We start from the raw sequence: 12,999 nt of genomic DNA on the forward strand, positions 1-12,999 counted from the left end.
TAAAGATGATTTTCTTGTAGCATTAAAGCGATACCGCATTACGAATGGGGTTAACTTCCATATGGTTAAACCCAAATCTGAGAAGTTCAAGGGAAAGTGTGCAATGCAAGACAGTAACTGCTCATAAAAAATCATGGCTTTTGTTAAAAAGAATATGGGGTTATGGAGGATAAAAAATTTCACTGGTTCGCATACATGTGTTGCCTCTGGTATAGTATCCCTGGGTTATTAGGGTTTTATTTAGGGTTTAGGGTTATTTCCAATTAGTTTAACGTTCTTGTGGGGTTACATGTGTTTCACGGGATCATCTAAAGCTAGATTCAGATATGATCACATGCCTAATACTACCGATGTTGAAAGAACGAGGACTACTGTGTCAGTTTTAATTGCCAATATTCGTAGCCAATTCAATTACACACCTCTGTACTCAAGGCATGGATAGCTAAGCAGAAGGCCTTGTAGAAGTTGCACAGTGCTTGGGACACATCATACAATGAGGTATGGTAGTGGTGTCAGGTGCTGGAGAGGTACGTACCAGATTGTATAGAAAATCTTAAAACGAGTCTCTTGTATTACAATGATTTCTTTCTCCATGGGTGCTGAGTGTTTAAGCGTCTGTTTTGGACCTTCAAGCAATACCGGGATACATTCCAATAATGTAAGTCTTTGATATAAATAGACGGTACCTTTATGTATGGTAGATATACTCATTGGCTATTGTTGGTTGTGACATAGGATGGTAACCGGAAGATCCTTCCAATTGCGTTTGCAATAACACCGGGGGAGTAAGCAGACGACTGAGATTTTTTTCTGTCTAAGTTGAAGAGGCACGTATGCCCCTAACCTGATATATGTGTCATCTTAGATCAGGGAACTGGAATACTATCTACAATTGAACAATAAGGAAGCCTCTAGGATTGTACACACCATCAGTACTATCTAAGGCACGTTGCGTCCAACTACTACCAGTAATATCGGTCTACTACTGAGCGACGACAAGTGACCAACATGGGTATTTAATCGGTACCAATATTATTTGGTTTGTAATATTTTGTTTGTATTTTTATATTTTTTCACATGTAATCGTCGCTACGCACTTATATTGACAGGGTACGAGATCATGAAGGACCATTTTCATGAGATGCTGTAAATATTATGGTCAACTAACTCGGCAGGGGTAACATACCTCACTAACATGCCATTTGACCAGTGGACACAAGCATATAAGGATGGGTTACGATATGGCCACATGACTTCGGACTTGGCGGAATACATCAATTTTATTTTAAAAGGAACATGTCATTTACCAATAACCTTAGTTGTGAAAGCGATATTTGTTTGGTGGAACTGTTCCTAAAGCGAGTGGCGAGTTATGTTGGGAAAATGCAGTGAGACCATGTATGGTGCCCGACGGTACTAGAACAAATTAATAATGGTAAGGCACAATCCAACTAGATGCATGCAGTTTGTCACTCATTATATGATCTATGGTTTCGGAAGACGGAGTTCGATAGACCATACCAAGGTATTGCCGAGGAGGTGTACCCAATAGGACTTGCAACTGTGGGATATTTGACGCACTTCATTTTCCATGCGCTCTGCAATTGCAAGTTATATGAATCTCTGTTTGGATCACATGAGCTTTTGTCGACAAAGTGTACAAATTAGAAAACTTGTACAACGTGTGGAAAATTGTATAATGTGTACAAATTCTCACTAGTCCCAGATGAACATAAGTGGTCGCCTATATCGCTTGTTCCATTTAAGTTCTTACTTGATAGAGAATTGTGTCACAAACCAAAAGGTCAACCATGCTTGACTCGAATATGTGACAATGTGAATATTCAGGAATGCTCAAACCAACAAAAGTTATGCAGGTGGTGTAGGAACCCGGGCCATATAATGCCGTCATGTCCACATCGAAATTAAACATTATAATATATTTCTTCATGGGAATTGTTAGCCATTTTTAATAACTAAATTTGATATTTCTTCATGTGAATTTTCAACAAAATTATTTGCTATTTCTTTTTAAATAAAATCTTATTGCTATGCTATGTGAAAATAATCAAAGTAAATTTCCATTTTGATTAGGGTTTAATGGTACAATAATCAGACTATGTACAACAAAGATTCCAAAGAACTTCCATTTTCTTAAATGATACAATATACAATTCATTAGTGCATATGCCGGCCAGAATTTGTGCCACATCAGGATGGTCGACAATTGCGCGCTAGATTCCTTCTATGTTCAACTTCTAGGCGGGGTTTTGGTTGTCGGGGTTCACCTTCAGTAAATTTAGATCCTTCTAGTCTATAAATAGGTGGTTGGTAAGAGGACCCACCTTGATAGAACAAAGATCTCGGAGGTGTTTGTATTACCCACAACAAATGAGTGTAACTATGTTGAGTCCCACAAGCCGATGGGATAACAACTGCACTCTCCGTCAGTGCCTTATGCAGAGATGGCCTATACATCATTGTAGGCATCACCGTCATTGGGAAATCAAATGGCCCGGTGTGTACCACACCAAGGATAAATGACCAACAGTCTAACCTGGCATAAGACTAAGAGTAGAAATGTAACAGCTTGTTTTCAGTGAAATCAAAAAAGTGGTTTTGGGACCACAAATTTGAGGTAAAAAATTTATTTTATTATTATTTTATGGTCTAAATTATGATATAAATACCGTATAAAAATTTTGTTAAGAAATTTTACTATTTACATGCTCAATTCGATAAAAAGGACTAAATCACGTAAAATACAAAAGTTGGTTTCTAATAGCTAAAGGTATTAAATAGCTATAGAACTTTAATGTGGAAGTCCTTATATATTAAATAGCCCATTAATAAGATAGTGGAGGATGTTGGCTTGGCATATTGAGTAAATTTTCAATTATTGAAAGGTTAAGTAAATTAGTTAATAAAGATAAAATAAATAAAACCAAATTAAAGCTTTCTTATTTATTTTTTACTTCATCCAAAAATGGAGGATTAGAATAGTCATGGAAGAAGCTTGTTTCGGCCAACCCTAATTTGTCAATAGGTAAGTGATTTTTGTTCCATTTTGATAATTTCTATGTTTTTAGGATCGTTGTAGCTTAATCTAGCTAGCCCGGGGTTAATTAGTGAAACTGTTAAAGTATTCGAGTTTTCCCATTGATGAACATGTTAGGTTTTTGAAGTTTGATGATAGAAAATGAATGGTTATTGTTAGATAAAAAAATTTTGTAAAGGAATTTTTAGTGAAATTGTCAAATAAGGACTAAGATGAAAAAATAGAAATATTATGTGGTAAATTTGTGAATTTATGAAAACTTTGGGCTGCTATTAGCATGTATATAATTCGGCTAGGCTTGGGTAGGGATAAAATTGAATGAATTTCATTTTCTAGGCCTATGGACTAAATTGCAAAGAATTAAAAGTATAGAGGCAAAATGATAATTTTTGTAAAAAATGTGTGTTTGACTAAATTAAATATGAATTATATTGAATTGAGTTAAATTCATTTGTATAGATCTGGTTAGACCTCGTATGGAGTTAGATCGAGGCAAAGAGAAAATCTCGGATTAGTCGCCTCCGTATCTACGACCACTCATTGAGGTAAGTTCGTGTAATTAAATTATGTAATTATATGCTTTAATTGAATTATATGTATGTAATTTTCATTTTTTACATATATGAATACTGATCGCATATCCGACGACGATCGACGTTTACTGAGCCCGTTTGAAACTTAGGAATTCGTAGGATATGAATGACATGTCATTAGGTTACCGATTTCAGCTTGTATAAGCTTACTGATACTCAACTCACATGAGCTTATCGCTATTTAGCTCAGAGGAGCTTACTATTTACAGCTCGTAAGAGTATACTGATTCAGAGCTCATATGAGCATACATGTATAGGAATTGACAGATTACAGTTCAGTGCACCTCATGTGTACTAACCATGTATCCAACAATATTCTAAATGGTTCAACGAGAACAGTTATGTTACGAGATTATATGAGCTCAATATGAACTATTACAGGTATTTACATGAAACACATGAAAGTGATGTTACATGATACATTGATATGTGAAATGAATAATACATGTTTATGAAATGAGATTACTTGTTGAATTCATCCATGTGTAATGGATTTTATATGTGATTTACATGGCTAATATGTTGGTGAACATGTGTTTAGGCTTTTGGCCAAATTGTTTGGGATATGCTATGTTTACTTACCTAAATTGTGGTTTAATGGTAAGTTAAATTTTATGTTATACGAACTTACTAAGCTTAAATGCTTACTATGTGTTATTTTTCATGTTTTATAGTTATTCGAAAGACCGTTCGAGTTGGAAGCTTGTCGGAGCTATATCACACTATCCACCGGCTCTTTTGGTACTTTTAGTTAGTTACACTTTGGTTATAATGACATGTATAGGTTATTTGGGCTAATAGTAGTCATATGTTTGGTTGTTGGTAGTGGTTATTTGATGTGGTTGAGTTTTTGGTATCTTAATGATATAATAGCTTATTTTGGTATGTATATAAGTTGCCTTATATGATAGATGAATGTCTTGATTTGTGATGGAATAATGAAAGGTGAATTACTAGTTGAATGTGCATATGTTATATGTCTTGTAGCTTAAGAAAAAAAATGGTGCTTCATTATGGTAAATTGGTGTTTTGATGGAAATGATTTATATGGTCATTTGATACTAGTGAATAAGTAGTATAATTGGTACCAAATGGTATGTATTGGATGGTAAGTGAATTGGCATGAAATGATGCAAAATGGCTCGATATATTATTGGCTTATTTGATTTAATGGTAGACATGATTATACATGTTTGCATATTGTCATTTGAGGTGCCTAAGGGCATATTAGTTGTATGTGAATATACTACATGTTTAAGGCTTGATTTTACTTGTTTTGGATGCTTGATTATAGCTTGTGTTTGTGTGCATTTTTGGGTGTAGGTGAATGCAAATTTGGGTGAGAAAAATAGCTTGTAAAATAGCCTATTTTCGTCCACACGGGCAGAGACACGGGGGTTTGTCTTAGCCGTGTGTAACACTGTAACACACCTAACCCGTATCCTTCTCCAGAATAGGGTTATAGAGCATTACCAGAGTTTACAAATTAATTTTCATACATTTCATTTCATCAAGCATTCATATTTATAATCAATCAAAATCAAAACATTAATGAGCAAACATTAACCGATTTAACTTATACAAGTCATTATAACCAGAATCAAATCATCCAAAATTACCAATAGAACCAATGGATAAGATGATATATCTCCAACATGCTTCCAACCCGATCGAGCTTCCGATAATCATTTCAAAACATCTAATAATTATACCTATTACCAATAATAATTCAATTCCAATAATAAAACACACACACATTTATAATATTCATTACCAAATAGCATTCACTTCTATTAAAATTATACAAAATATAGTTCATACGAACTTACTGAAGCTAAATTGCAGAAATAGCAAAATTCAGGGACATTTTGGAAAATTTCTATTTTCTCTAATTTCCACCAAATCTTGATCTAAATTAATATTTCATTCAATTTACTAATTTAAATAATAAAACAATTCATTTCATGCAATTTGATCACTTTTTGACATTTTTACAAATTTACCCTTAAAGTTTCACATTTGTTCAATTTAGTCCATGGACCGAAAACATGTAAATTGGTCATTTTAATGAAAACTCATGCTAGTTGAATAATCATATATTTTCCTCCTTCTCCTCTCCATTCCACATCTTTAATGTATATAACATGCTTATATGTAACATTATCTATAATTTCACCATTTATTTATATATTCATTCAAAGCTCTCCACTTGAGTCATAGTTACTAAATTATTTATATCTTGAGTTACAGAACTCCAAATTGAGATCTGTTAATTTTATATGAAACTAGACTCACATATCTTCGTACCATAAGATTTTCAGAATTTTTGGTTTAGCCAATAAGTACAGTTTATTCTTTAAAGTCACCTCTATTCTGCTGTCTGATAGTTCTGACCCTTCTTCACTAAAACTTAATTATCTCCTTGTAAAAAATTTGAATGATATTCCTATTTATTTGCATTGAAAATATAATTTTAAGGATTTTAAAAATATAAATTATAACCCATAATTATTTTTGTACAATGTTTTATGATTTACCAAAGTCAGAACAAGGGAACCCGAAATCATTCTGACCTTGTCTCACAAAATCTATTATATTTCATGATTTACAATTTCATTACTTACACCATTTCTTCTATGAGAAACTAGATTCAGTAAGATTTAATTATATATTTTTTATTCTCTAATTCAATTTCCACAATTTATGGTGATTTTTCAAATTTAACCTCTCTCTTTGTCCAAAACTGTTTTAGTATAAAATGTTGATAACTAAATTTATAACACCTTGCTTTCCTTTCTCTTCAATATTTTCCATCACTTTCTCTTATTTCCTTTACTAACATAACAAGAATATAGAACCTTATATAATGAAACTCTACATTAGCATTAATTTCCTACTTTTTCAATAATATCAAACTTAAAAGTATATTGGAATCTTGATGTTCTTACCTTGTCCTATTGATTTCAATCTTTAACTTTATTTTCTCTCTCCTCTAGCTTCAATTTCTTGAATCTAACTTGATATTCTAGCTCCCCATACTCTCCTTGTTATCTTTCTCTCTTGATGAATATGTAAATTCTTTTGATTTCTAGGTGAAAATGGTAAGTTTTTTGAGGAATGACCAAATTGTAAAGAACGCAAAACTTTCCTTCTCTCTCTTCTCCTCACGTTGGATGCTTGGAAGATGACGGGTTGGTTGCTTTTCATCTTTCTTTCCATATATATATATATATACTAAATAAATCAATAATAAAATAATAAAATACCATTTAAAAATCAAATTAAAATATTAATAAACTAATATTTAATTAATTAATTAATCTAAAATATCACCAACATCATCATTGCCTTCTAGATTTCTCTCTCTTCTAATTGACCATTTTTCCCTTTATGTTCTTTTAAAATTCCATCCTTGAGTAATCACTTAATTTGGTAAAATTACGATTTAGTCCCTTAAAATTCTTCACCTTTTCAATTTGGTCCTAATTTATCCATTTTCCTTGGTTTCTAAATTATTCTACCCTTAAAATATTTGCACTATTGGTCCTTCAACTTTTTCATATTTACACTTTAACCCCTTAAATTTTGAGTATTTACTCTTGGGCCACAAAACTTTTCTTACTTTTGCGATTTAATCCTTTCTTGAATTAATATGTCATAATATACTTCTCAATGTTGACATAACTCAAAATTACCCTTTTTATCACTTTATTTCCTTATTTTACTATAGCAGGAATATTATCTTACTTTCTTACTGTACTATTTTTTTTATTTTTTAAAATTTATTTTTGGGTATTACAAACACACGGCCAGGTGACATGGCCCCTATAGCTTTCAAGGGGTTACAAGTCAGGCTGTTACACGGCCTAGCACATGGATTGGTACACGGGCGTGTGAGGTCACTTTGAAGAGTACACCGCTTAGCAAACGAACGTGTAGCTTGGTCGTGTTGCCCAAGTTAGTGAGTTACACAGGCATGGACACGGGCTAGAACATGGTCGTGTCTCCTTATTTTGAATGCCCATACGGCATAAGACACGGGCGTGTCTTGATTTGGTCTCGATTTGTTTCTAATGCGTATTTTGGGCTTCGAGGGCGTGTATAAGGGATAATATGTATGAATTTGATTGGTTTTTGACATGAATGCTATATGATATGAAATGTTCATATTTTCTATCTGTTTGATTTGTAATCTTCAGTACTGCTCTGTAACCTTGTTTTGGCGACAGATTCGGGTTACGGGTGTTACAAGAAAAATGTGGTGCAACATTTTGTGCTTGTGTGAAAATAAAAAGGTGAGGATATGGACTAGAATAAGATGGTACATAATAAAAGGGGTGTGGTGAGGGCATAGGTGCTGAGGCCTACGGGGCCGATTGTTGCGTGAGTGCTGATGATGGACCTGCCTCACCACCCATTGGATTTAAAGGGGGTCATCGTGGCCTATTCGTATAGGGGTGCCAATGCCTCGCCTCTTCCCTAACAAGTATGGCTTGCCATGGATCCTAAATCATGGCATGTAATTCAGATCGCATGCTAACTTTAGAACGAGAATTGCATTGCGAGTAGGTAAAAAATCATATTGACTATTTCACATATTGATGTATTACAAGTGATATACCAGTCAATTCATATCCAGTCGTCGTAAGTCGATACGATGCAGATCATTAAGCTCTTGAGGTGTGACGAGAATTGATTGTCAGAATCTGAACTATCGTAACACTTTGTTCGCCTTGTGCATCTCAACGATACCATATACTACCAATGAGACCTTAACATGACAAGCATTGGGATTTACAAGAATTCATCAAGATTTACTGCCCGAATTGTCGGGTCCTCATATAGTGTCCATTATATGAACGTGATAAAAACATTAGTTATATATACTACTGAATACTAAATACGGAATCGACTACGTTATTTATATATAGTTCAAAATTAAATAAATACATACATCCACTTTTGATCATTGATCTAATAGAATTCGTATATCTTCAAGCTCGGTAGGTAATCCCACGTGACTTGGGGCATGATTCCACCTATTTAAATAACTTACTAGAATTATAATTTTATTTTAAATCAATTTAATAATGATAATATCTACAAAATTTTACCTTGTTACAAGTGGGAATGTAGACGGGTAGTCCACTCGAGGATGTAAAAGAGGAAAGCGATACCAAGCCTATAATTGTAATAGTAAAAAGCAACCACCAATTTTGATTTTTTCTAGTTTTGTCGCCCGACACATCTCTCAGTACAATGTCCCAACACGGTGGACCCCCAACTAAGTTCGCCAACTCCTTTAAAATCGACAAGTTTCAACAGCCACCTTAGATGTACAAGGTTTTGTGATTTATCCGGCATCAGGATACCCTTGATAATCTGAAGGATGTATGCCCAAGCATATCGTTCTCTTCTCTATTTAATAGAATCCTCCGCTAGCTCCGCAAAATTATTTCGTGACCAGGCCATTCTAATCCGACCTCCATGAATCATTTGTGGAACCACACCCAAAAGATCGTAACATACTATTTCCCAGTCAACAGACTGAATAGACCCGATGACTATCGACCCGTCCACGAGTAACCCCAACTGTAACTTCATGTCCTCTAGAGTGATAATACACTCACCGCATGGAAGATGGAATGTGTGCATCTCAAGTCTCCACCTCTCCACAAATGCGCTTATGAGTTTCGGGTCCAACTTACACCCCCGACTTATAATGGCCACATGCAAAAAACCGACTTCCCTTACGTATGTTTCAATCAGTGGTGATGGAGGACTGGATAGATTATGAATATGGCATTGCAAAATTTGATATTCCATCTATTTCATAAAATTTATAAAAAATATTAAGTTCAATTATAACTATTAAATAAAAAATTAAAAAAAATAAAATTTATTCTTACCATTTGCAATTGGTTGACAACGATGTGCTTGTTATCAAGATGGATTAGAGACCCGACTATTGCTAAATATATAATTGGACACGAATAATTTTTTAATAAAAATGCTACTTCTTGAAATTACTAAGGACAAAATAATAAAAAGAATAATTTAGATAAAAATAGAATTTAGAAAAATAATTTAAGAAACTATTAGAGAGATTTTTGAGAGATTTAGGAGAGAATTGTGAGAATTGTGTATGAGAAATGTGTGTGTGGGGGCTTTATACTTTTTTTATTGTTGGGGTACAACGATTATTTCAAATAGTCGTTGGAGTTGACCGTTGGAGCACGGGCAAAAGCGTGCCTACGTGGAAGCGCTTTACTAAAACGCAATGATGTGGGTGCGTTTCTTGGTCATCGAGGAAAAAAAGTCTTTGAAATGGATGTAGTTTCTGCGTTTCCCGAAACGATGCCACCAGTAGCATTTTAGGGAAATCGACCATTTTTCAGTTATTTTTTAACAAAACAATCCATTTCCATAATATTTTTTAGAAATTCATTTAGTCATGATATTGAAGTTTAAAAATTATTTGACCATGATTTGATAACTAATTCAATATACTATTTCAAGTTCCATTAAATGATTTGCGTTGAGGTTTATTTTTGAATATTAATTAAGGTGTTTTTTTCTCTGAATTTTGATTGTATAGATTGCAAGAATAAGTTATGTTTGTTTAATTTAGTATAATTTTGGTTGTATATATTTTAATGGTTTTTAAAATTTAGTTTCATTATATAATAAAGAGAGATGAAGAGAATAAAGAACGAAGAGAATATGAAAGCAATAGAGAATGTACTTTATTAATGAAAGGAATGATTACAATGCTTCATTAGTCTCTATTTGAGGCATAAGAAGTATAAAAGAAGTAGAGATCTAATTCTAATAACTATTAGAATTTAAAGTATATCAAAAAATTTTTTGGATCATGATGGACATCCACTTAATAAGATATTCATAACACTCCCCCTTGGATGTCCATTGGTAGATAATGTGTCTCGTTAAAACCTTATTAGGAAAAACCCTATAAGATAAAAACCTAATGAAGGAAAAAAAAGTACACAATCTTCTATTACGAGCTGCCTCATTAGAAACCTTTACCAAGAAAATCAAATCGGGAAAAACCTTTGTTAAAGGAAAAGAGTACAACTTGTTTTAGACTCCCCCTAATGGAAACATTACATTACATCTTTGAGTTGACACATTCCAATCTTGTGTAGTAGTCTTTCAAATGTTGAAGTTGGCATTGCCTTAGTAAAAATATATGCCAAATTATCATTAGAACAAATTTTTTGAACATTTATATCACATCTTTTCTCAAGATCATGGGTGAAGAATAATTTTGGTGAAATATGTTTCATTCTACCACATTTGATGTAACCACTCTTCAATTAAGCTATACATGCTGCATTATCTTCATATAAGATAGTTTGCATCTTTTCTTATAAAGACAAATTACATATCTTCTGGATATTTTAGGTCAATAACCTTAGTCAAACATACTCTCGACTTGCCTGATTCATTGCAATTATTTCTGCATGGTTTGAAGAAGCAACAACTAATGTTTTCTTTGTCGAACACCATGATATGGTATTACCCCCTACATGTAAATAAATATCCTGTTTGAGATAAACCTTTATGTGGATCTGATAAGTATCCAACATCAACATAGCAAACTAATAGGGATTTTGAATCATCTGAATGAAATAACCCCATATCAATGGTCTCTCTGAAATATCTAAGTACATGCTTAATTCTATTCCAATGTCCAGGTGTTGGAGAAGAACTAGATCTTACTAACAAGTTTATAGTGAAAGCTATATCAGGTCTTGTGTTGTTTCCAAGATACATTAATGCTCTTATGACACTTAGATATGGTACTTCAGGACCAAGAAACTCTTCATCATTCTTGTAAGGACGAAATTAATCTTTATTCACGTCTAACGATCATACAACCATCAGAGTACTTAATGGGTGTGCTTTATCCATGTGAAATTTCTTTAATATCTTTTCCATATAAGTTGATTAATGAACATGAATTTCATCTTTTAAATGCTTAATTTGTCAGCCTAGATAAAACTTTATTTTTCCAAGAACTTTCATCTTAAATTCTTTTTTAAACAATATATTATATTTTAAAGCTCTTCAGGAGTTTCAATAACATTTAGATCATCAACATAAACAACAATTATCACAAAATTTGAGCCAAACTTTTTATAAATACAAATGGACAAATTGGATCATTTTTGTAACCTTCTTTTAACAAGTATTCACTAAGACGATTGTACCACATACGTCCAGATTATTTTAATCCATATAAAATTTTATTCAATCTAATCGAGCAATTTTCTCAAGAAACTCTATATCCTTCTTGGATTTTAAATCCTTCAGGGATTTTCTTATAAATTTCACTATCAAGTGTACTATATAAATAGGCTGTAACAACATCCATTAGATGCATGTCAAGTTTTTCACGTGCTGCTAGACTAAAAAAGATATCTAAACGTGATTGCATCCACTACAGGAGAATATGTCTCTCCATAATCAATGTCGGGCCTTTGTGAAAATTCTTGTGCTACAAGGTGAGTTTTATATCTTACGACTTCATCAATGTCCTTTCGTTTTCGGATAAATACCCACTTATATCTTATCGGCTTTACACCTTTAGGTATTTGGACTACAGGTCCAAAAACTTCACATTTAAAAAGTGAATTCAATCATGCTTGAATTGAATCTTTCTATTTTTTCCAATCTTTTCTATTTTTTACATTCCTTAGTAGATTTAGGCTCATGATCCTCATTTTCTTTTGTTATTTCAATAGCGACATTATAAGCAAAATTGTGTCGACAACTACATTTTTTTTCAGTTCCATGTTTTTATCGTATTGGTATAACTTATCGAGATCTCTTTATTTTCATCATTTCCATTTCCACTTTTAGGTACCTGAATCTCTTGTTGTGTTTTATAATTAGTTATGTCATGGGTCTCTTTAGGAACCCCCTCTTCCACTATATGACCATCTTGAATGTTTGCTCCTTTTCTTTTACGAGGATTTTTATATTTGGAACTGATCGGCCTTCCACGCTTCAACCATGGATTACTTTCTTTTGCACTAACAGTTTGCCTTATTAGGACATCAATTCATGTTGGAGCATTTTCAGCCGGTATGTGAGATTTAATGAATTTGGTAGTTGATTTGTAAAATGAATTATCTGTTGAACTTCTGGTTCACGTTTCTTTGTACGAGGATCTTAAACATTGATAATTCATTTCAATTACTTTATTAGTCCACGTTTTTATTCTCTCCCCCTAATGTTGGGAAAACAGACAACTCATGTCATAACTAAATATTTAATTAATAGCTCAAAAATATTATAAGGAGACTCATATAAATATACATT

The sequence above is a fragment of the Gossypium raimondii genome, chromosome 3, assembly GCF_025698545.1.
Source record: "Gossypium raimondii isolate GPD5lz chromosome 3, ASM2569854v1, whole genome shotgun sequence".
NCBI lineage: Eukaryota > Viridiplantae > Streptophyta > Magnoliopsida > Malvales > Malvaceae > Gossypium > Gossypium raimondii.